Below are 25,532 nucleotides of genomic sequence, written 5' to 3' on the forward strand. Positions count from 1 at the left end.
TTTTATTTACCAGCATCCTGCAACTCATCGATCTCCATTTGCTGATCTGGCAAGGTGCAGGTGTACCAAGAGAAAGCCTATCTTAGTTTACTCCTTTATGTGAACATTACAATGTATGGAAAGATCACCCTTCAATCCTTTCTTGCTTCTCCTTCTTATTCAGGACTTCCAATCAACTCAATCTGGTATACGAAAAAAAACCACTCAAACCCCAAAATTATCAAAAAACAACAAAAAAGCCCCAGCAACAACAAAACCTAACCACTGAAGAAACCTAACTATTCCAAGAAATCTAGGACACTTATAAGATCTAGGGTCTACTTACTATAGAAGCCACTTAAAGGCTTTCACAATTCTGGAAGATTTTTCATGCAAGCAAAGATCTCAAATGAAGTCTCCTATCATCCGATTAAAAGGTGACTTAAAAGGTTGCACTTAAAACTATAAATTTAAATTAAAGTTTCTTAATTTGTTGATGCTTATTCAGGCTTTCTTTGGCTAGCACAGTTGAAAATAAAGATTTATCAGTCAAAGAGCTCTGTTCTTGTCTTCTGCTTTCTGTTCAAGTATCCTCTGTCTGGTCTTTTTCCTTTAATCCTTTGCTTATTCTGTTACTCCCTCTATATTTTTTGTAATTATTAAAGGAAAAAAGGAGAAAATAGGTTTTAATCTCTAATCGATGTTTCCTTAAAGTAAGAGGGAAACTATTGTCAAAAAGGGATAGAGACTGGCTGCTGTGGTTAGCTGAAAATTCTTGTGGTCTGCTCCAGAGATGGAGCCATAATTGTTATTGCTTCTTGCCTGGAAGAAAGGTATAAAATTATGGATCTTCCCTGATGTCTCTTGCATCCTTAAACAGACTGCTTTAATCACCAAGGTTCTCAGGCTGGACCCATCCTGAACCTTTAATTCATGTTTAAAGAGGGAACCTCACACAATTGTAAACACAGCTAACATTTTTGTGGGGATTTTCAAGTTAAGGTGTTCACACATTGCTTCAAATCCCTAATGTAACTTGGAACTTGCAAATTTTGAAGGAGATGAAAAGATAAACATAGGAGGAGTTAATAATATAAAATTCAGGCTCTTTGCATTGGATCATTAAGCACAATTAGTTGCAGCACCCTTGTTACAAGGCAGTAAGAGTAAGCACTTCAGATGTAATAAAAGGCAGTACATCACTGATAACCAATCTATATTCAGCTTACTACCACCTGTAAATGCAGGCAATATGTTTCTTTTTTAGAGGCTTGGAAAGTGGTTCCCAGGATACCTTTAGGGAACATGTACTTTTTGAATTAATTAATCACTGCACGTCATCACTGCTCCACTCCACTGCATATGAAATAGCACTTCTCTGGCACTTGAAAATCTTAGTCAGAAGGAGGTTCAAGTAAAACAGTTTAAGATAAATATAACTTCAGTGCAAGAAAGATTAGCAGGCGTTAATTCCAAATGGAAATGGGGAAAATATCACTGCAGCTTCTATATTGCAGATGAGTTTCCTTCATTATTTGCATTATTGTCATGCATATCAGCTTAGAAGATTTTCCTTTTTTTTTTCCTTTTATTAATATATTGAGTGAATGCTCTTCCAGGGAGGTGATCTTGGCAGACACATATTTCAGAAATGAAAGCTTTTTAAGTTCTCTACCAAGTACATTGGCCCTAAGATCCTGGCCAATAGAGCATTTTATAGTGAAGAAAGACAACATTTTTTCCAAATAGGGGCCTTTTTGTGTCATATGTACAAATAGAGGTAGGATACCAAAGCATGAATTTTCTCTAGTGACCCTAAGGCAGAATGCGAACCAAGGTCTCCAGAGGGGAAAGGCTAATGCACTAAGCTACTGCACCACCAAGTCCCCTTCACTTTCCAATTATCACAGAACCTCTCCTGCTGCTGTGAAATTCTCCTTGCCACACAGGTCAAAAAGTGAGCTACTGTCAGAAGTGATTAATCTATCAGCTGGCGCAGGAATTCCATAGGATAAAATGAGTGGCATTGTCCCAAGCACAGTTGCAATACTACAGATTTACTTTCAAGCTTTTTATATCTGAAACAATGATTGTTTTCTCATTCATATAGTTTCATGTCATATCAGATTTATAGACTTCTTGTAAGAGGGAAAAACCTCCATGGTATCTCTTTCATAATTAATTTCAGGTTTATAGGTCCTACAAACCAAAGACCTCTGCTGAAATCCCTTTATTGCTTAATGCGTAAGATGATGTATGAGAGATCTGTTTCTAAATATGCTGCCTTATTATAAATGTGATCCAAATGTATTTTTGGGCTTTGTTCTAGCCCACTTTTTAGTTATAAAAATACAAGCTACTTACAAACTCAGAAAAGCAACATATACTTAAAACTCAAAAGGTCATGATAGGTTTTTTCCTCCCTAACTTTCCTATATCCTGCAGATCATAAAAATAAGTTTCAAGTGACCTTCTTCAATAATTCACAAGACTAGCTTACTTGTAAAAAAATCCCCAACATACATGCCCTGATTAAAATCATATTTTCACACTTAACAGGTTTACTCTAATGTTGAAAAGTCATTTTCCCAAATACTTTTTCAATTATATGAGATTTCTCTACCTTGGAGGATTTAATAATTTAGTACTACAGATTAAACAACATTATGTGGTTTCATGTGGTTTCAACCTGTAAACCCTTTTTGCTTTGTTTTTAAGGTTATTTGCTTTGTTTTGTCTAAAAGTGTCACACAAGCTTACTAAAGATGCTAAATATTTATGAAGCTCTTGGTCTCAATGAGGCCAAAATGGAGTACAAAATTAGATTAACCAAACAGATTATAGATTAACCAAATAATAGATTTGGTTAATCTATAATAGATTAACCAAAGCCCCCATTTTATACCAACAGTTAGTTGCAGTTGTTTTGGTGTCTAAAAACTTTCCTAAACTTACAGACACCTTCCAGCCCTACTTCAGGAAAAAACAAACAAAAACTCAAACGAATGAACAAAACCCCAGTCACAGGACAAAACTTAGACAGTTTAACTTTAGTACTTTATTACAGTGTCTCATTCTGACTGTTCTGTAAATAAGGTCTGTAAGTCAGGATCCTGCACTAAAAGTTTGCCTGCAACTTCAAAAAAATTCCACACAGGGCTCTGCCAGCAACATTGATCCTCCTGCAGTGGCACCAGTGCTGTGTCATCACTGCCCTGCCAATCCTTTGCATTTGCTTCATGCAGACTTAGTGGGTACATAATAACTGTTATAAAAATACTCATTTGCTTTTTTTCCTAAATAAATCTTAAAAACAAGTTCTGTAAATCTGCTGAGTATTGATCAAACAGACATTTTATAATTTTACCTTTATATCTGTTCTTCAGTCATCAACTAATGAACTGTTGCTAAAAGAAAACACTCAGCAAAATCACAGAACTGTTGAATGGCCTGGGTTTGAAAGGACTCTAAAGATCATCCAGTTGCAACCCCTATGCCATGGGCAGGGACACCTTCCACTCACATTATGTGATGTTGATACATCAATCTTTAAATTACAGTATTTTTAAGGAAATTTTAATTTTATGTATTACACATTGGTTACAACCAATACTTCCCTGCAAAACTGATTCACAACAGAAAGAAAAGGAATAATTTTTTAGAGTAAAATAACATAGCAAAACCTCAGGTGCAATTTCCTTAAAAATTCGTCACATTTTGCTTTAAAATATCTAATGCTGATGTTTTGGTCTGAAAAATATGCTGTAATTAGCTAGAACTACATAGTAAAATAACTTCTTAAAGAAGTTCCAAAAGCTACTTTTTTTTTAATCAGCTGAAATATGTAGATAATATGTTGTTTTGATTGCCTATAATATTTAGCCTTCATCAGCTGCACAGAGATTTGCTGTGATTTAAAATCCCTAAAATTTCAGCTAACAACACGGCATTTCTTTGGGAAAAGGAAAACATTTTAAAATAGCAATTACCACTGTAATTGCAAACAGCTGAAAGTTTTTGAATTCTTGATAGTCTGATTCTAGGCTTGATTGGCAACATCGTTCTTGATTGCATTCCTCTGTAAATCTTCTGTTGACATTCAGGGTTTGTTGTGGGGTTATTGTTTGTTCGTGTTGTTGTTGTGTTTTGGGGTTTTTTGTTTGGTTTGGTTTTTGTATTACCAACATTGGCAGAAACTCTCATCCAAAAACGGGAAAGAGTAAGTGAAGAGAATAAGGAAGGATGAAGGCAAAGAATTAAAGGTCTTTCACATTAATATTCCATCTTTTTAAAAATGTTTGTATAATATATTATAAAGCAGATTTTTAAAGAAGTTACCAAATTATTTTTAGTGGGAATGAAAATCTTTATTTCATTTCACTTCAGAAGTGAAACAAAACAAAACTACATCACCAGCTCCAGCTTCCTCCTCTCTGCTTCTAATCCAAAGGAAGGCAGCTCTTCCTCAGGCTGATAGCCATAGTCTTAAATGCATACTGCATATCCATAACTCTTCCTTGATCAAGTTTTTGGAAAATTCAATTGCTTGGTACCATCAATTGCATTGATAAGAACCATAGTAGTTATCATTAGCAGAAGGAGATCTGTGAAAGGTTTAATGGTATTTTGAAAGGACTTTGGTGTCACTAATGGCATGCAGTTTGGAAAGCCCTTTCATATTTGACAGTACTTTATGTATTTGTATTTTTACTTCTCAGAGAGGGTAACTACTTATGGAGTAGTGTATGCCAATTTAGCAAGAAAAACAGACTATTCCCAGTGTCCACAATACAGATTAAAAAGCAATATCAATATACATATAGAGTATACACTATATTTGACAATATCTCAGTATTTAATAACCATGAACAGACTGAGGGAAATCATAGGATGACTAAGGGCATGTCAGAGACATAGATGAAAGTATTTTGGGATGCACAGTCTGATGAGTCATCTTTATGACTGGTTAAATTCTAAAAAAATTCCTTTCACTCTCCTTTTTAGACTACTATTTAAGCACATCCACATTTTTATATATTTTTACTTCAGGCATTGTAGGATTGTCTAAAGGAATAAGACTAAGATGGCCTATTTCAGAAAGGGAAGTTTCAGTGTCAATAGCTTCAATATTTTCCTTCGTTTTTTGTAAAGATTCATGTAAGTGCAATTCAAAAGTAGAAGATTTAATTGCCTCACCTTTAGATTTGTAGCTTGCATGGGACAGATTGAAAATTATTTCTTTGTTTACCCTTACCTGCAAGGACAGGAATTTATAGGTTTTTTTAAGTCTGCATTGGTAAATTTGAGAACAGTTTTACTCTTCATAACATTTTGAACCACTTTTAGCATTCTTCCCAAAACCACTAGTAAAAAACAAAAAGACAGAGAATATCCCACCTGTTTTGAAAGTCAGGCCATTATAAGACCAGTATGGTAATAATTATCTTCATGGTTATGAAATTTACTGAGCGTATGGCAATTTACATTTACTTAATTACAAGTAGACTTAATTGGTAAGTTTACCTATGCATTTACTAATATTTGCTCTTCCTAAAAAAATCAACACAGTAATGGTTAGATTTAGAGCATAATAGAAATACATTCTTTGATAGGAGAAAACATATTAAAAAATCCTAGTAATGGGTACTTGTTACTATTATGAATATTTCTAAAAATTCAAAGGAGCAGCCTAAAAGGCTTAGATGGTTTACCAGCTGGTAGTGGATGTTTATGGAAGGATTTTCATGAATCACACATTTTCTAAACTGCTGCTCTTAAATGTCTGAAAATAAGTATTTTAAAATTGGACTGCAGTAAAATGCTCAGAACACAGGCCCTTAGTGGAGTGTATGGTCCCTCATAAATTTATATTGTAAGAAATAATACACAATTCACCAAAAGTTTGAAAAAAACCCTCTTTAGATATGCCTAAATACCTTGGGGTTTATATAAAAGAGGCAACCTTTCCTAAAAAAGAGATCATGCATTTGTACCAATTTCACCATTTGCAAGGTAATGAAACAGACATCATAAAGTACAGTTGAGGATCACTAAATCCTAAATGTTTTCATGATCAGATCAGTACTTGCCTTTTTTGGTGAAGTAATAATGAAATGAGTTGGTTTTTTTTTCCCCCAAGGAACATTTCCAGAGAATCCCAAATAAAATTTTCTTATGCTTTACTCATTTGTAAAAGGTTTCTAATGCATGGTGGAATCATACATGATTTACTTCTTTTAGTCTCCTATATCTATCTAGTTTTCAATAGTTTTCTCTTTTGTTTTCATAATTCTATATAGGTTTCTTTTAGTTTATATGAATATACAGTATCTAGTAAAATGGGATCCAGATGGTAATGAATTTTTCATACTAGATAATAAAAAATAATATAATAACACCAGTAGCACGACAGAGCCCTCAGTCTAAACCGTTAATTCCTCTTTTCCTTGAAAAAGGTGCTTGTATCAACTTTAATGTTTAATGTGAGAGATGTATTTTGTTAGTTAATGCCCTCTGTGGACAACTATATACAATTAACTCACCACCCAATTACAAAACTGGGAAATTTTCCAGCTCCTTCACTTGCAGACCACACTAGTGCCACAGTCCTCTTGGCTCTCTTCAAGAAGATCTTGGTAATACCTTGCATGTCCATTAAAGTAACTGAAATACTTTACCTTTAATAACATCCAATCTGCCTGTCAAATCAAATTATTGTCTCAGAGACAAGTCATAAAGACAGCTTGAACACACTGTGAGTCAGGAGTGATAATTGATCCCTTGAATATTTTTCCCTTGCTATGAACCTGGTGCTTCAAATTGGCATATCCCAACTATACTTTAGAAAAATCAGGCACTGCCACTTCAAAGCCTGGTGACTGCAATATAGTCACTGTTATAAGCAAGACCAGTTCATACCCATTCCCTCAGAATTCCTCACCAATACACTTCATTAATGTGATTAAATCACATGCCTTGTGAGGCAAATGTGTAGGTGAATTTGTATTTAGTTTAGTAATAGTTTGGATGCAGACATGTATTTTCCTTCAAATAGTCCACATAAGAAATGTTCTCATTTTCTTTCGACCTTACCAAAAAAACTTCCTTTTCTTTTCATGATGGAAATTGTCATTCAACTTTAAAACTTCTTCTATGAGGTATCACAGTTATTCAAAAAAAGGAAATACCATGTCTTAGCTTCTGAAAAAATATTAGTCCCTATATACTTTTCTCATGGTTTCTTCCAGAAGTTGTTGTTTTTCTTGAAATTCTTAAGCAGTTCATAATGTGATTTGTAATTTTCTTCTATAAATTGCATGTCTTCTTGGACATGAATGTGAAAGACATAGAAATTAGTTTTTATTACTGAGCTGTTCCTTTCAATCATAGAAGGAGAAAGAGACATTGTTGGCAAAAAGTTAACATTAGAAACTGTTTAAATGTGAACCTTATAGGAAGGAAAAAGCTTGCTGGCAGGTTTCTTAAAAAAAGATCTTCCTAGGTAAATTATTTCTTTTCTGGTCTTTTGCATAGCATAGTGTAGGTTCCTAACAGCCTCCCTGCATATTCACTCCTGTCCTTCCCAGAAAAAATTGAGTCCAAAGTAATTTTTTAATAGATAAGAATAAGATCAACCTTAAAAATGCCAATAAATCAAGAGGATTTGATAGTGTAGCCACGATGAATTTTGACTTTCTTTAGGCAGACTTAAAAATTCAAATTAGAAAATTAATTTTTCTACAAAAATAACAAAAGGTTCACTTTCCTCTTTATATCTTCTAATAAGCACAGCAGAGCACTCCCAAGTAAAGTGGTCAAGATTGCTCTTATGATAAATTAAAAAGTAACTTAAAGTGATCATTTATATCAACACGCATCTTTAGATAAAATAAGAAGGAAAGAGTAAGATTTACAAATCAAGTGAGGTATCTGCAGTGGGACTTGGATCAAACAGTGGTGTGTAATGTGAATACATAAAAATATATACATAAATACATAAACTTTTATCACTAATACCCCTAAATTGCCTAGGTTCCGTTTTCCATGCACGTCTAAAGCCACACCAGACAAGCCAAGGTGAGCACTTGGTTACCTAAACCTGACTTAAATTCCCAAACTAAAAAGTTCTCCTCTTCACTGGAGCACACAAGTTCCCTTGCAGACATTTAACAAGGAGCCCTGGCACCTGACCTGCTGTGAGAGATTTCCACTGAAGTTCTCCATGTATCAAACTTTTAGTATGCAATGTGGAGACTCACATGGTCCAAGTGCTTTCACAGCTCCAGCTCCCTGAATAAATTCGTACACCCACATATTCCAAACAACCCTACAAGTTTTCAACGCAGCAGCTATGGGACATTCTCTTTTAAGCAGCAAAAAGTGAGTTATAGTGTTGGCATTTCAGTCATCAAAACTAACCATTGTCTTGAGATTAGTTTATTTTTGTGCTATTATCAACATATCCTATATCCATAGACAATAAAAATAGCATTTAGGCTTAATGGGAACAGCATCTTTACAGGATATGTATTAACTATTGAGAAAAAAAAATATTGCTGACAGAATTCCCCAAAACTTACCATCACAAAAGGCACTATCAACATATGCAAACATGCTCAAGCAATTCCACATTGCTAGTATGGAACTAGTTTATCCCACATATACAGAGTCCCCTGCTGTGATGAAAGGAGATATGTCCCACACATTAAAGTTGTGCTGAACAAAGAAAGAGGTTTTAAGAAAAGACCCAGTTTTTATAAAAAGAACAATCCTAACAGCTCAAATGACTACCAAGAAAAGAAATAGAGCCTTGATATTTAAATGCACTGTCAATTTGATAATGAGAGAAAAAATGCATGAGGGAATCAGTGTCATATACTGAAAATTACATTATTTGCTGGTGAAAGTAACCATCATAAGTCAAACAAGAGAGATTTTCATAATCACATTCAGTCATTTCACAATACACAAATCTGCAAATTGTACAAGTGTGTGCCATACAAACAGAAACTACTTCAGCTGCTTACTGAATTAAAGTCTTGTGTAAACACTAAAATACTCTGCTTAAGGAGATGTGTTGAAAGACCAGGTGATAGTGTACATCAAGCAAACGTCACAAGGAAATGGGGTAGACAGGAAAAAATAATTTTAATTTTCAAAATACCATCCTATTGAAATAATCAGGAAAAAATTATAAACTATGAAAATTTTACATATATGTAGTCAGTAATTTGAAAACACTCCAAATATTTTTCTATTGATTTGAAATTTTTAGTACAAATTAGAAAATTATTATGACCAAAAGGTTTTATTTAAAGCTACACTTTAAAAAAAATTCACTTTTCAAACTTTCAGTTTTCTAATTGCAAAAATGTCAAGAATTAATTTTCAAACTAAATTAGGGGACTTCTACTGTCAACTCATAATAATGCCACTTCTAATTTCAAAGCATGAATTATTTCTATTGAAAAATAGTTTTGATGGAGAATTCCAAATCAAGTTCTAGCATCGGCTCTTCTGAGGCTGAGAACAAATTTTAATTGTAAAGCTCAATGTGTTTACACAGTCTTTCCTTAAAAATTATTCATTTTCAGAGAATAAAAAAGAAAAATACTAAGCCATAAAAATCTGCCAACAATATTTTTCAATTGAAAAAATAGTTGTTCCATGGCATTTGGTTTTTTTCAATTTCAATTTAGAAAAAAAAATCAGTATATTTACCACCTCTGCAGAAATTCTAGTCTGCTAATTTGTGCAAACTAAGCCAATCAAAAGCATCCAGCTCAAATTTTTCAACTTATTTATGTCTGACTTTTTCTTTTTTTACCTTGTTTCTTCCTATTCTCTGCAGCATTGCAGGTCTTTAGACAAAAATAGTCTTCAGAAAGAGGTGGAGAATATGCTCATTGTTAAATACATCCATTATTACATATTGTGATATCTATCAAGCATAAGAAACAAAATAGTAAGAAATTTTACCTCAAACTAGCCTTGAGAACATATTAATCTAATTAACTAATTGAAGATATCACACACAGTTGTTCAAGAAGTTCAAGTAGGTAGAAGAGCATGACACATCAGAAACAGCAGCAGCATTCTTCCTTATCTTGCTGCCCTGGAGTTTGTGTTACTGTTACACATTTCCAGGAATGCACAGCTTTGCCAGTTCTGACAGTCACAGCTGAATTCTTGGTTTTTCCTCAGCACAACTATGGTACCCATGAGTAACCTTCTCCCCCAGTTCCCTACAAGGGACCTTCTTGCTCCCTGGTGACACCAGTGCTGGCCTCATTGCCTTGGTGCCTGACTGCTCAGCAGCACTTGCTGCTCTGGCAGCTGCTCCTGTCTCCTCAGGGAAACCTTGGGAAGAGTATATTGATTCAGATAATTCACTTTAGGATGGCAAATGATTTTAATGGAGGAAAGATTTGTCATGATATGCATGCTCAGTCTGATTGATACTTTTTGATACTGATACCACCAGTATCAAAAAGAGACTGCTTTCAAGAAAACTGTATTTTAAATGGCATGACTCAAATTCTCTGCTCAGAAAGTTTGGATGACAAGGCTCTCCCTTTGCATGAGCAATGATTTCATTACACAATCACTAAAATCTCTGGTTTCATATGATCAAGAAAAGGAGACATTTCCAGCTTTAGATGCAGCATATACTATTTGCAGGAAGACTAAACCAATAGCTTTCTTTTAATAAGATAACTGATGTGCTTGAGGAAATATCCATCTGGATTTCAGCAAGGCATTTCATGAAACAGCACGTGTGAAAAGGTTAGTTAAAGTTGAAAACACTTAGGCAAGCGGTGAAATTGAAAGGTGGATAAGGATTGGCTAAAGAAGAAATGGCAATAAGTTGCTCTGAAATATAAAACATCAGACTGAAAGACAGTTACCAATCCAGATGCAGTTTTTGGCACAAGAGTTATTTATGAATTGCAAATTAAAAAAAATAAAGTGGAAAAGTAAATCAGTTTCTAAAAGAAAGTCCAAGAGAATAATTCTATCAGAAAAAGCAAAGACTTCTAAGATGGAAGTTATTTTTGCTAAATTGATGATGCTAATATGAGAAAATTGGAGACCAAGAAGGTCCCTGTTGATCTTTGGTTTCAAAGTTTGTCACTCCTTCTATTTTTTTACCAAAGTCTGTTCTTTCAGCCATCAGTTTATCACCACATTCTGAATGTAGCCCATGCTTTCTTGAGACTTTTTTACCCCTAAATTACCTGATTTGAATTCCTCAAACTAATAGTCTTAAAACTTATCACTCACAATCCATTCTAAAAAGGTCCCTCGCTCTCACAAGTCCATTTGAGCCATTTTCATTGTAAAAGTAATCAAAGCATTCCTAGAGGATCTCTAATTTTACTGTTGTATCTTTTCTCCTCACGTTCTGATTAGTTACCTTTCTTGATTTTTCATCATTTCCTCCATTTTTGCGGTTTTTTTCCTAATACTTATTCATATTTGCTAGCTTCTTTAGCAAATATGAGGAATGCCAAGCACAATGATTCTTTTACATTACCTGCCAGATTCATAGCTCAACTTTGCTTTTTTAAAATATTAACACTGCAGTTTTGGGAGAAACTAAATAAATCAGAAGTATATATAAGCCTTTCTCCTATGTCCTCACCAACCTGAAAAAAAAAAAAAAAGAAAAAAGCACTAAAAATGTAGTGGAGCACAAAATTAGGGGGTAAATATTCTGGTATTGTACTTTGCATTTGCATATTCTGGGTTTATCTGAAGTTCATCATGCCTATTTCTGGACTTACTGTATATGAGTAAGACATGCATAATCAACCCTTAAACCAAATTTCTTTCCTGCTCCGTGGGCCGGTGTTCAGCAGGCAGCTGTTCAGCATGTGAACTAAAAATTAAAAAATATCCTTACCTTTTAGGTGAATCTGTGATAAGGCTTCGCTCTGCTGGAAATTGCTCTCCTAGACATCATGCACAAGCCTTACAGGCTAAGAGACCAGTACCTAATAAAAAATTCAAAGTCACTGCACGTAATAGGTAATGAAGTGCTGGTTCTAGGCAGCAGCACAGGAACTTCAGGTGTTTGCTTAATATTCACTAAGCATATTCCGAAATAGTCCATGCACATTTTCAAAAATTTCTTTCACATAATGCCTCACTTTTTTCGATCCTATAAAAGACATTTGTTCAATAATATCCACTAAGTAGCTGGGCCTGGGGAAAAGGTATCATTTGCACAGAAGTATTAGAAAGACATTTAGTAGAAAATGACGTTTCTCTGAATGCAGCATTCCAGAATACTATAAGGCAAAGTGAATTAATGTTTGCATTACTTATATTTCGTTTGCAAAAGAGAATTTGAATTATTAATTTAAGCATATTTAAAGCCTAAATAGTGTAGACAAGCACATGAAGAGGTTTACATGCAATGATCATATACATACATTAAAAAAGGGAGTGTAGTTAGTGAGCTTCTGAAATAGAAAAATAGGACAAATAAAATAAAAGATATATTTGATTTTACCAACTTTTTTTTTTTTTTACATTTCGATTCACTTAATTTTCACAATGTTTTTCGACCTAGATATTATATACTGTAAACTTCTAATGGATGGGTAAATACAGAAAAATTAAAATACAGGTCAAGACAGAAATTATATCATAGGAAAACTAAAGTATGGAAGAAATTGGGGTGTACTGAGGTTCCCATCTCTCAAAAACAATAAAACCTAAATGTACGGCTCAAAATTTGAAAGGTCTTTAAAACTGTCATTCACTTCTATAAAAATATACATTGGTTGGTTTGTTTATAGAACGGGGTCTTTATATAAAATAGCTGCCTCAAAAAATGATTTCAAAATATTGAAAAAAAATCTAGGTGAGTAGGCTGAATGTGTCATTCTAAGTCCAGGAGAGCAGTCTCTTCCTTGGTAAGAAACCCTCTAGCAGTGGTAAGTCTCCTTTGCAGTCTGTGAGCAGTGTGGCTGGACGTAGCCTTAAAATATCTATAGGACAATGTATAGTGCACACCTCCTTTCTTCATAACCCATACTAAAATATATGCAGACTTTGGTGTAATTCTGTTCCCCTCACACAAAATTTGGAGATCCAGGAACTATTTGTTTCCTCCCAGAACACAAAGAACCTTCTCATTGCTGTCTTATGTTCTTGTGTAAGCAAGAAATTTTAAGGAAATACACACATGTGTATGCATGTGTGTCCTTGTGGATGTGTCTGAGTGAACCTCAAAAGGTTCATAGCAAAGGAAGAAAAAATTAGAATTGATTTGGCTTAACGATATTTAACAACAGAAGGACTGATCTCAAACTCTTGGATTGCTTTCCAATGTCCAGTATTATTTCTTACTTTTTCTCAAGGGATAGTGACAGAATTGCCTATTTTCTTGAAAGGTAGAACCTTGAAAGACAGGTAATGACCATTCTGATGCAAGATCATAATACCACAAACTCTGAAATCTTAATATGTAAGTTAAGCAATAATTTCCGGGATGTGGATCTTGAAAAATGGTTATATTCCCCCATTTTACTAGGGGAATATATCTTTTATCTTTCAGTGCTAAGATATACCTGATGTTCACACAGGTAAGACTCATACAGAAAAAATGCCATGAGAGAGAAAAACAGGAGAAAATGCAACATATCCAAAAACAATCAAACATGGACCAGGCACAAGAAATATACCCAAGCCAGTTCAAATACAGGTAGAGCACTATTGTAAGTCTATTTTTGCATGCCCGTTTAAATTCTGTAAGCCTCCATAAATGCAGTTATCATTACCATTGTTGCCTTATCATTCTCAGTGATTGCTCTCTTTCAGTAAAGTACAAAGGCAGGCTGAATATAAATGTTTTGTCATAAAACTGCTATTCAAACAATAAAAAGAGTTATAATAGTACTAAAAAAATCACCCCCAGGGCTGCAGCACAGACTGGTAGTATGCATATTCAGGCAGCACAAAGCAGTTCCAGTCACATACTTCTACCCATAGGAACCCTTCCACTGAATCTGTACTTAATATCAGGGTGTTCCCAGAAATGATCCAGATATTACCTGGTAGTCAAGACACAGGGAACATTTTGGAATGTCATTCAATTAGAGGAACACAATTTATTAATACTGTGAATTTGTGTTGAATTCAGCAAATAACAACAAATTTAGTTAAAGTCTTTAATTTTTAAGAAGAAAAATGCTTCAATTATGTTTTCTGCCTTTATCCAAAACTGGTTTTGTTGGTCCCAGATCTAGCCATGTAGTGCCACCCAGGGGCCAACTGCAACATGATTCAACACTGCCATCTTGCCAAATAGCCTCAAAAAAGCATTATGCAATACCCCCCAGACCATCTTCTGCACAGGCATGAGTATTCTTTTTAAAATGTCTTAGATGTTATAATATCTTTTTTTTCTCTTTCTTTTTGTAGCATAGAGACGAGAGAGGTAGGGTCAGGTCAGGCAAGGAAGGGTGAAAGAATATGTAACAAGTCAGGGAGCACCAAAACAGACTAATTACTCCCATAGAGTGACTGGATGGGTATCTGATCAAGAAGGAAAAACAAAAAAGGGGGGGGGAAAAAAGAAAACAGGAAAAAAGAAAAAAACCCTCAGGTAGAATTTAAAGCAAAAGGTTTATCAACACCAAAAGCCCACTGCCCTGGGTAAATGTGCTTCTTTGCAACAATAAAGACAAATAAAGTACTAAAAAAGGATAAAGCAGGAGATTACAGACCTAGCTGTGGTTTGATAAATGGCACTCTACTCCTCTCTGCTTATTGTGTACTTCATACCTCGCTCTTGAATATGGAAGAGAATTTTATTAAAGATTTAGCCACGGTGGTGGTGGTGACTGGCTCACAGTAATTTTCCTACAAAGTAGTTTAATCTATCACAGGGCAGACAGTGCACCTTCTTACCATGTATCATATCTGTCTATTGAGTAAGTGCTATCCAAATCCAATTTCTTTTCATTTTTGGAACCTGTGATGCATATTCAAGATACATTTTCTTTTTGTCTGTGGCCTAAATTAGGTGCTTTACAAAGAAAAAATAAAAAAGAGGAAAAAAAAGGTGAAGTAATAAAAAAGACTGGACATTTTCTTTTTTTTTCCTAAGATTCACTACAGCGCTAATGATACAAAACAGTGGGCACGTATTGTGGGCTGTCACTGCACTCATGACACTGTCAGTGTACAGCCCCACCTCCAAATCCTGGCCCCAGCTCTTACAGGGGAAACTTATAAAAGCCCTCCAATAAAGCCTTAACTTGCTATGATATTTCAAAGTTCATTTTCTATATTTAATTAAAATAATGTTCAAAATCATTGTGCTTTTTTTTATTGAGCAATCTGAGGCTGGAAAAGTTGTTGATTTAGGCAATCAAAAATGGAGTCTAAGCATTTAGAAATTAAGATTTTTTTTTTCCCACAACCAAACCTAAGATAAGGCTTCTAAGAGTTTCTTCATTTTAATTGTAAATGACTCTGTAGGATTCACCAAGAATCTAAGAAATTAAGTACTTCTGATAATTTCTCAGTTCTGACAAGTATTTTGTCCCAGTCTGTGGCTTTTGGTTTGGGGACTGGGGGATTTTTCCTTTTCCATAGTTCTGTGTGTCTGCTGAGCATGTTTGTCAAACTGAGAGAGAAATTAAAGAGATCTAATCCAAAACTGTTACATCTAAACACATTTCTTTTGGAAACTACTGTTAGTATAGAATATAGTAGTTCTCCAGACCTGAGCATGAAGCACATCCAAGCATAAAATACATAGGTAGTTCAACACTTATGGGGCAACTAAAGGTGACAGAGCTGGTCCTTTGTGATTTGTATCCTCTGTGTATTATAGTCTGATTAATTCACTTTGTTAAACCACTACATAAGATCAGTGTATGTATTACAAGGTGATAGTCAGAATATTAAATCTAATAATATGTTTGAATTTATGTCTGCTCCAATATGGGTGATTATCAGATGTTAAATTTACTGTGCTAAGAGAAAATAAACTTATATATATGACTGTATTTTGCCTAAAGTAGCTTCCAAAGGGCAGTCTTGGAAATGTGACTTAGCCCAGAACTAGCTTCAAATCTATTCCAGCTTTGGTCCCATGGAAGAATCTTTACAAGTTGTATCAACAAGAATCTTTCTTTTAACTTGATCTTCAACATCTCTGACATATGCAACAGGCTGAAACAGATATCTCTAACATGGTTTTTTGCACAATACCCATGATACTGTATTTTTCCCTTGGACTTTCTGCTTCTAATCTCTGTCTTCTTATCACCATATTTTTCTTTCATAATTTGAGCAGCACTAGCCTAGTGCCTATAAACATAGTCCCATTCAGGCCTGACACCTCAACAACAGCAGAGAATAAAAAGAATGGTGTCAATGTATTCAGTAGTACTGATTTTCATTAGTCTCTACAAAAAGTGTGCATGACTAAAAATTTCAGTCCATATTTCACCCTAGACAAGGCTACTGAAAAATCAAGTTAGGTTAGTGTACTCTGAGTTTGTGGAAATCTCACTACTTCCCAGCAATTGTTTCCAAAGTCTCTACTATCAGGTCCCTACCTCTACAGGGACCAGACTGAAGTCAGAGATTAAAGGATTGCAAAAATTTTAATTTTATCATGGAATTTCTTCCCAGATTCCATTAAAGATTTTTTTAATTGAACAACACACATTTAGCATACACTTTGTATGAAAAAGCACAACCTCTCTTCTCTACTATTTCAGTTTTTCCTGTAGTGTTAATGTTACAGAATCTCATTACTGCTTTTACTCAGACATAAATCACTCTATGTCCTGCTTCTTCCAAGCTGACAGCCATCTTTGACTGCATTTTCCACTACTGATTCTCTGGGGTAGCACTCAGGGAGTGATGTCCTGTGAGAGCCTGAAAATATTGAAATTTACAAACTTAAAATCTATGCAGCTCTATTCATGCAATTTTTTTTTCTCAAAAAACAGACTTTTCCTGGACTTTTTATCTTTATGAGTATTACACTTGTGGTGCTTCCTTTGGTCTGCAAATGCTGCTCTGCCTAATGTATTTCATACAGCACTGCAGACCCTCAACTGCGCCCACAGCATCAAGGTACTGCCTACAGTGTGCTCTTCTAGGCATCTTCCTGGTCTCACTTAGGAAAATAAAATTTAAAGGTTTAAAATCTGGATTAGTCAGCAACTTTCAAAATCTTCTGTCCAAGGTCCCAGACTTATTAGGGTCCCAGACCTATTAGGGTCCCAGAGAAAGCACTCAATTAGCTCCCTAGGCAATATTCAAGCTTGCCTTTAAATAACTCCCAAACACTTTAGACTTAGAAAATGCTTAGAAAATGCATGTGGTTTATATTTATATGGAATTGAATACTCTTTGAATTTGTCCAATACAGTTAGTTTTCTTAGCTGATTTAAGTGAGAACAACTGAAAACATCGTGACTGTCATCCTATCAAAAGAAGTAACACCATCACTTAACGTCTTTATTCTAAGATATCTATTTTTTGCAGTTGCTCACTGAAAGTGCTGTTTAAGCCTTATTCTGGTGTCCTACATATCTTCAGAGAATTTGTAATGAGTGGAGTTTAAAAAAATCTCCTTTTCCATCAAGGATATTTTCTCTATGTGGTATTTTCTATCATTTTACTTGTGGAATTACATTTTCTTGAGGATCTATGAGTTGAACAGAGGCCTGTGTTTTTGTTATCCTAAATTCAGTCATTCTCAACTACAGACTACTGGGTACTACCCACTAGTGAAGTACAGTGTGTAGTAGGGCCTTCACAGCTACAGTTTTACACAGACAAGGCCAAAAATGTGGACAACAGCATAGGCAAGACAACCAAAAGAAGACATTACACAATCACTGTCACTAAGGATGCTGTCCAGATTGGCATTTTTACAAGAAGATGTGAGTAAAACTAGGCTTAAATCTCTGCTCACATGAAATGTCACAGCAATAGGGAAGAATGCTCAGCTTCTATGCTGGAAGGAGAGACTTAACTATGCCACTGCCTGGGGAAGAGGACACTGGAAGAAGATACTTTGAACACAAAAGGCAACAAAAATAAAATAAGAACGGAATAAATTAGATCCTGAATTTCACATTACATTGGCCCATGTATTTACAAAAATGAAAAAAGAAGCCAAGGAGATAATAAGCCCTGGACTAGCTCAGAAACTACAGAAGTTTTGAAACTACAAAGCTACAGAAGTTTTGAAAATCTGTCACTTTGGATATAAGGAAAATGTGATTGGACATGAAACATCTATCAGCCTAGATATATGGACAAATAACTTGCTGTAGGAACACAATTACAGGAAGTCAGAAACAAGTCAGAAACACTGACAGAAAGCATTAAGGGAAAAAAATGGCAAGATATCTCTTAGAACTAGATATGCTTTTATTCACCATCACATTCAGAATGTTACATTCATAGAAACTTGGGACAATATCTGACCAGAAAAAAAAAAACAGTTAAGAAAAAAATCAGAAATCAATAATAAACTAAAGAAAAGGCTTACAGTACTTTAGATTAACTTGTAAACTGAATGATCAGAAAAAGAGATTTGGCTACACTGCCATAGCATGAAACTCCATACTGAGTCAGAAACACATTTAATGTGCAGTTTATTTGTAGTCAAATGCCTTCTTTGATGAATTATGTTAGAATCACTGCCATTCCTGAGACAAATTAAAACTATTCTTTTCATTTCATAGAGAGGTTGGGCTTTTCCTGAGACATCTGTCTAACCTTAGAATTTTAAATTGCAACTGTTGCACATCCACACACTTCTGGCTTATTATACCTTTATTGGTTTGAGGAACACCTCTGCTTTAGCCAGGCTGTGGACTAATCCCTAAGGCCATATCACTCCTTGACAAAAGCAGGAAGTACTGCCCTAGAGTATTACTTCAGGCTCACCTCCATATTTTAGCAGACAGACCATATATATATCTAAGAATAAGCTTTTGCATGCCTTGAGATGACAAAAACCACCTCAAGTGTTTACCTATTCACTTAGTTTACCACTTAAAGATTTTGAAACCTAGGCTTCTTTTGGGAGTTTTTCATTGTAGAGTATTTAGAACATCTCTTTCCTCTCTGTTACAAACCACTGTGTGGATTTTGTTCCTGACTCAATAAGAACAGTACATACTCCTCTCATTCCAATAAATGGGTCTAAAGAATAAGTTGCATTACTTCTTACTCAACAGAGGACAATATGAATTAGAGCAAGAAGAAATGATATTCCAGTAAGAAAGTAAGATACAGGTGAAGGAATTGAAGGAATATCAATATTAAACATTACAAATCAAAAATTATATAAATTAGTTACATTAATACAATCTAAAATAAACTATTAAACATTAGTTCAAAATTCAGATGAAACTGTGAAGGATCCAATTTTACTGAAATATGTACATATGGATGTCATTTCAATATAGAGCCAGGTTTTTGTAATGGCATACATCTGTAATACAATCATTACTGACATCTTACAACCTCAAACAAGATAAAACTGATTTGACTATTTCGGAAAGTATTTACAGGCAAAAGACCAAACTCTGTAGTCCTCCCAAATTAAAGAAGCTTGCTTGAAATCCAGGTAGCAGCATAGACAAGGACTCTAACTGAGAAACTGACGGAGAATTTTTCTTATAGGCAAAAATTATCTTTTAAGGACTTGGAATAAAAGAAATACATGCAAATGGCTGTTAAATTTGTACTAGTTTTCCTACCTAAGGCAAAAATATTCTCTGTCAGAGATCTAACTTTGCTGAAAGTATCAATGGACACGGAAGTTTTATCTGGATAACTGACTTCACACCCTCCTTTCCCTCCTCAGCTACTACTGTCAAGATTTATATCCTTTCAAGTCCATAGCAAGCACTTAATTCTTTAGCCCCCTCTGCAGTATTTGGTTCATAGCCTGGACCAGCAACACTGGGTAAGACAAGCAAGACATTCAGTGTGTGACAGCTGAGCTGAGAGCGCTGCCTTGGGGTGAGGAGGGTCCACAGTGCCCTCCAACCTGGATACCTCAAACTTTCAGTGAATATTTGGGGTGTTTAGTAACCAAAGGTTCAACATAATTAAAGAAACAAAAACTAGTCATTAAACAACACACACAGCCTTCACACTGAGATTATACTCAAATATTGTATATAATATACATACTTGGTCCCTTTATGTCTCGCACACATGTTGGACTCTTCACCATTTGGGTAAGAACTTGGAAGAAATTTTAAAACACAAATATGTTGATGTTTCTTACTCTTACAAGATTTTTATTGAGATTTTTTTACATGCTTTTTTTTCCCCTACAAAGAAAACATCCTTCATGTATGCAACAATTAGGTTCAGCTGTTATTGTTATATATGGTATATACCAAGTAAACAAAAACATGCAAAAAATTTATTCTTGCTGAAGAAAACTAATAAAATCTAGGAGATAGTCATAGATGCAGTAAGTTTCCTTCATCCTTGTTGAGTTCATTAAGAAAGTGAATAAGGAAATTACCTCTTCTACCTATGCATGCAATATCAGCTTCATCTAGAAACAGCATGGTTTCATTAGTATCTGTCACAACACTAGCATTATATAAGAAATTGCTTGAAGCCAATATCCCAGGTACAGCAGACCAAAACCCTGGGAAAGGCCAGATATAAGCTATGCAGCACAGAGTATCTTTGCATCTTATGAATGATGGTTTACTGCTGGAAATTTTTACTCTTCTTCCTTGGTCTCATCTATCTAGGACTTTTTCATATAACCCATGGCTAACAATGTATTTTTCTAAGCTAAATTACTGAAGATATAATGATATTCAGAAAGTATAAAAAAAAAAGTCACTGAATTATATTATTGCTCAATATAAATATTTGCCCAGAAGTGTTTCTCTAATCAATATTTAAAGTGAGTCAAAGGAAGTTTAATAGCTAAATCTTGCTCTCATTATATGTCATCATCCTTTATCTGATATCTTCTGAAGCTATAGACCCCTCAGAGGTTGGGAGAAAGCAAACAATTAATTTCACAAAATTTTCATACGAAAAAACTGCTTATTTGAAAAATATGACAAAACTGGATTAACATTTTCATGCATTCAGGAGGGCACTAACATAATGCAATAAGTTCTTTAATAATGAAATATGCTTTGATCCTATTATATGTTTCAGAAATAATTATATCCTGTCAAAGCACAAAAGAAAATGAAAATACAATTGGTTTGCAAACAAAAATCATTGTAAATCATGAGCAATATATGGATATCTATTAGGACAAAGACTGTACTTAGGAACTGTGTGTGTATTTGTGTGCCCATGTGCTGGTGCATGTATTGTTGTGGTGCCTACTAGGCACGACTCCTGATCTGGTGTCTGCTGTTTCTGTCCATATGCCATTGTGACAGCCCTGTGCTGAAATCCAAATTAAATCTGTATTTGCACTATAATTTTCAGTGTACCAATGAATAAAACATTGCTGTTTTCTTTCTGTTATGAAGATATCTTCTATTTTGTGAAGTGTTACTCGGCCCTCCCATACAAATGTGATATCAAACCTTTTTGCAGCATAAATCACTGAAGAGAACCAGAATTAAAGAATGAGATGACAGACACTTAAAGTACTAAATAATTTACTAATGGCATGTTTGTCTCTTACAATGTCAAGTTCTGACCTGAGAAACCAGAGCAGTAGGTGCTGCCCCAGACACTGACCCAAAGAAAGGTGTCTGCCCAAAACATCTTACTTTGAAAGCACAGACCAGCAGCAATTCCACTACTGAGGGACAGAGAGGAATGCTGTGGGAAAAAATACTATCAGTGGAATTGTCAGTAGTCTCTAAATACCAGCTGGATTTATTAATTACAAATTATACTGTGAATGTGCTATTTTTAGGCTCAAAAAATGAAAGTTGCCTAGGGAAATGAATACCTAATTTCTGCAGGAGCTCTGTATCCAAATCAAGTTTTCTAGGTAATTTTGCATACATCAGTTGAATGTCTAGGTAAAACAGAAATATTTTTGAATGCAAGTTTGATTCATATCACTCATTAGTAGATTAAGTGATTATAATATGGGTGTTTTTTAAATTCAGTGCCAAAAATGTATCTGTATTACCTCTTCAAACTCTAAATATCATTTTAAAAAAATGTTTAGTACTAGAAAGTTCTAGATAATGCTATGTTTTCTATATAAATTTTGATCTGCTGTGGCAAAATATCAAAGAATGGTACAGAACCTCTCATATCAGCAAAAATCAAATGAGCATTTTTAGTCTCAATGGCCTTTTGTTGTGAAGCTGAGAAAAATACATTGCCCCACAGGTACAGTTTCTCCACTGTTTCCCCTGCTATCATACTGGTGACTAAAGGAGTCATGACAAGTTTAGCAAAAAGAGGAGACAATCATGAGTCAGGAAAACAGAATCATTAGAAAAATACTCTGTAAACTAAAACTAAATGCAACAAAAGCCATTACGCATCACCAATAAACTGAATATTATGTTCTTAGCATTGATTAGTTATAGCAAGTGTGGGAAACATTTTAAGAAAAGTTTTCAAGTATCTTAAAATAAATAATCTTAGAGAAGTAAGGTGGTGTAGAACTGATGCTACTAGACTGAAAACCTGTAAGAACAGCTGTTGACTGCTATTCATATTTTCACTATGGTAAAACAAATCTCATCTTGTGTTTCCTAGTGAGTATAGCAGGTTTTACCCATGTTTTAGCAAAACAATCCATTAATTCACTCTTACCTATAACATGCTTTTAGATGTTCCCATTAAATATGCTTCAAGAACCTGGATTCAATACACTGCTAGACTGCAGTGTCCAACATTGTATTACAGCCATCTACTTACAGCCAACTTTGACCTCACTGTTTCATTTTCCATTGCCTCAATTCTTCCCTGGCAATGGAAGAAATACTTGCTTTCTCTCTGCTTCTTATATGTGTTGCAAAGACACAGATATAATGGCATCATTCAGCCACAGCTTTAGCTTTGTTAAAGTGGAGCCCTGTTCTGTTTTGGACTCCAGATAAAAGTGAGAAAAATCAATACTGAGCTTAAGTACCACTGAACAAGCATTCCCAACCTCTTCAAGCTACCACCACCTAAAACTAATTAAATCTGCATATCACAAACATTACTTAGATTAAACTTTTATTCAACTTGGCCTTTGCTGATATTTTCCAGTCTGACCACATTTTTCAAACACCAAAATAATTTCAGCTGTATAAATTTAGAACACAAGGCACAAGGAATAAGAATAAACTATTTTTGTAATGTAAGGAAGGATTGCATGCTATACAGCCATGCAACATGTACTAATCAAGCCAAGAACAAAGTGGGGAGAAGAAAGGTAAACTTAAATTTTTAGTACTGTTAAATTTGGTTTCCAGAATCTAAGTTAGCACTGACTGACCCCAGTAGTGAAAGAGGTATGTGGGACAAGCCAGAAAGAAACTGCAAGTAGCAGGATGGCAAAAAGGTGTCTGGCCTCAAACCATTAATTAGCAACTAGCAAAGCTGTACCACACATTCAGTGCTCCAGCTTTCCTCCTCCAGAGGTTGCTGCTAGTCTGCCTCATTATCATCTGGATGGAAAACAACACTCTTCCCTGGGAGTTCACTGCAACAGTCTTATTGATTAAGTTCCCACAGTGTTAAATCATTCTGTAGCTTTCACTCCATTCTCCCCACCTTCCCAACCCTGAATAATAACAGCTTTGGTGGATTTATGGGGGTGGTGCAGTAGATGAGGAGCATTTGATAAACACGGTAGCATAATACAGTTTCTATTTATGCAATGCCCTTAGCTTCAGAACATTTCACATGCCAAGACTGTATTTAAAAAAACAAAAATAAACTAATCTGACTTTGTTCTCGCTTGTATAGTGCTTCTGATACAACTTAGGAATCTCTGACAAACATCCAAACGTGTTCTCTCCTGGATGTAGTGACTTTGAAATAACAGGGGAAAAAAGAATAAGTAAGGTGATAATTGCTTCCTTTTAATCATATTTCAGGTTGGAACAAACCAACAATTTCTAAATATACTTCATGTTATTTTTTTTCAGTGGCATACATCTGAGACATGCAAATCTATGTAACACAATTTTTACAAAAAGTAAGAATAAAATTTTAATTTCTACTAGAAATAAAACTTAATTATCTCTCATTGTGAAAGAACCTATCCAGAATCATGGATCCTTACATCACTGGAACAATAAAGGCTTAAGTTTAAGATTAGTCTAGGCTCAGCTCTGATTTTAGACCTGAAAATAACTGGATACATTTTTTGAATGGATCAGACAATAAGGACAGCCTATGGGTTAAGTTCTCCTAGAGGGTCCAGCATAGATACAACTTTTCCAAATGGACCCTGAGTTATCCTGAGGGGAAGTGAGTTGACAAGCAGGTCTCAAGAGATGTTCTGAAATTGTAAAACTACTTATTAGAAAGTGACTGAAACCATCACTTAAGAAAAGATGAAGAAAAATGAATGTTAAGAATGAGGAAAGAAGAAAATGGTGCTGGAACAGCTTTTTGGCCATATGACCAAATAATAAATTTCAGTTGATAGTGATTTTCAGGTGAAAATATTTCACATTCAGGGGAAAAAAAATTCCAAACCAACCACACAAAAAACCCCAAACATACAAGAAGCCCTAAAACAAAACAATACAAAACAACCCATCCCATAATTTCTGTCACAATACCAAATCACTATGGCACTTCAAAAATCCACAAATGGAATTCTTCTTATGCATAGAAAAGCTTTCTTCAGTGAAACATTAATAAGATTTTATTATTAAGTCAAACAGAAAATGGACCATTGGAATTCAAAACTGCATTTGTGAAGCTCATATTTCACAAATTGTTGCATGGGGATGCAGTAGAGTTCCAGGTTTTTACTGTCTATTTTATATTAGTGATCATTAAGGCAACAACCTCACTGATTGCTTTTAAGCTTTCCATGGTTGCACATTGTATGATTTCTACTACCTTACTGCCAGCAGCAAGTAGATTGACTCCCTCCAGACAAACAGCACATCATCCTTTCTCTTTCCTAGAACCATTTTTAGTCACAGATGTGCCTCCTAGGCACGCTCAGCTGAGGGAGACCAGTGCCTGATGCTGCTCATGCCATGGGCGCAGTTGCTGCAGCCGTCAGGACCTGAGCCTGCAGCCAGGGCACTGTTCTTTCCTTCTGTAACCAAAGGGATATTTTTATTTTCTCCATTTACTTCTACCTGGATATACCATTAATTCATTACTGAGAGAAAAAGTATTCACAGGAAAAAAGAAGGAAAATTGCTGCTACTCTAACTTACCAGACACTTGGATTCAACAAGTGAAGGATAGCACCATAGGAAAGAAATTAAATATATACTCCAAAATTATTTTAGTATGAGATTTGTGCTTTATTCACCACCACCCTCCTTGTATTGTTCCCACTTCATTAGCTGTTAATTTTTAACCAGAATCTATATATATTTACCCTTCGTTTGCTTCTTGGCATTGTT

At 34.9% G+C, this 25,532-nt stretch overlaps 1 long non-coding RNA gene across 1 annotated transcript in view; it reads right to left on the reverse strand.

Annotated features, from left to right (window-relative positions):
• LOC131081445 (uncharacterized) overlaps nt 1-25,532 on the reverse strand; it is a 195,902-nt gene that overhangs the window by 116,702 nt on the left and 53,668 nt on the right. Inside the window, exon 2 of the long non-coding RNA XR_009114260.1 lies at nt 11,885-11,975. This is a non-coding gene — a long non-coding RNA (uncharacterized LOC131081445). The remainder of the gene's footprint in view (nt 1-11,884; nt 11,976-25,532) is intronic.

Source organism: Melospiza georgiana, chromosome 3, assembly GCF_028018845.1.
Source record: "Melospiza georgiana isolate bMelGeo1 chromosome 3, bMelGeo1.pri, whole genome shotgun sequence".
Lineage (NCBI taxonomy): Eukaryota > Metazoa > Chordata > Aves > Passeriformes > Passerellidae > Melospiza > Melospiza georgiana.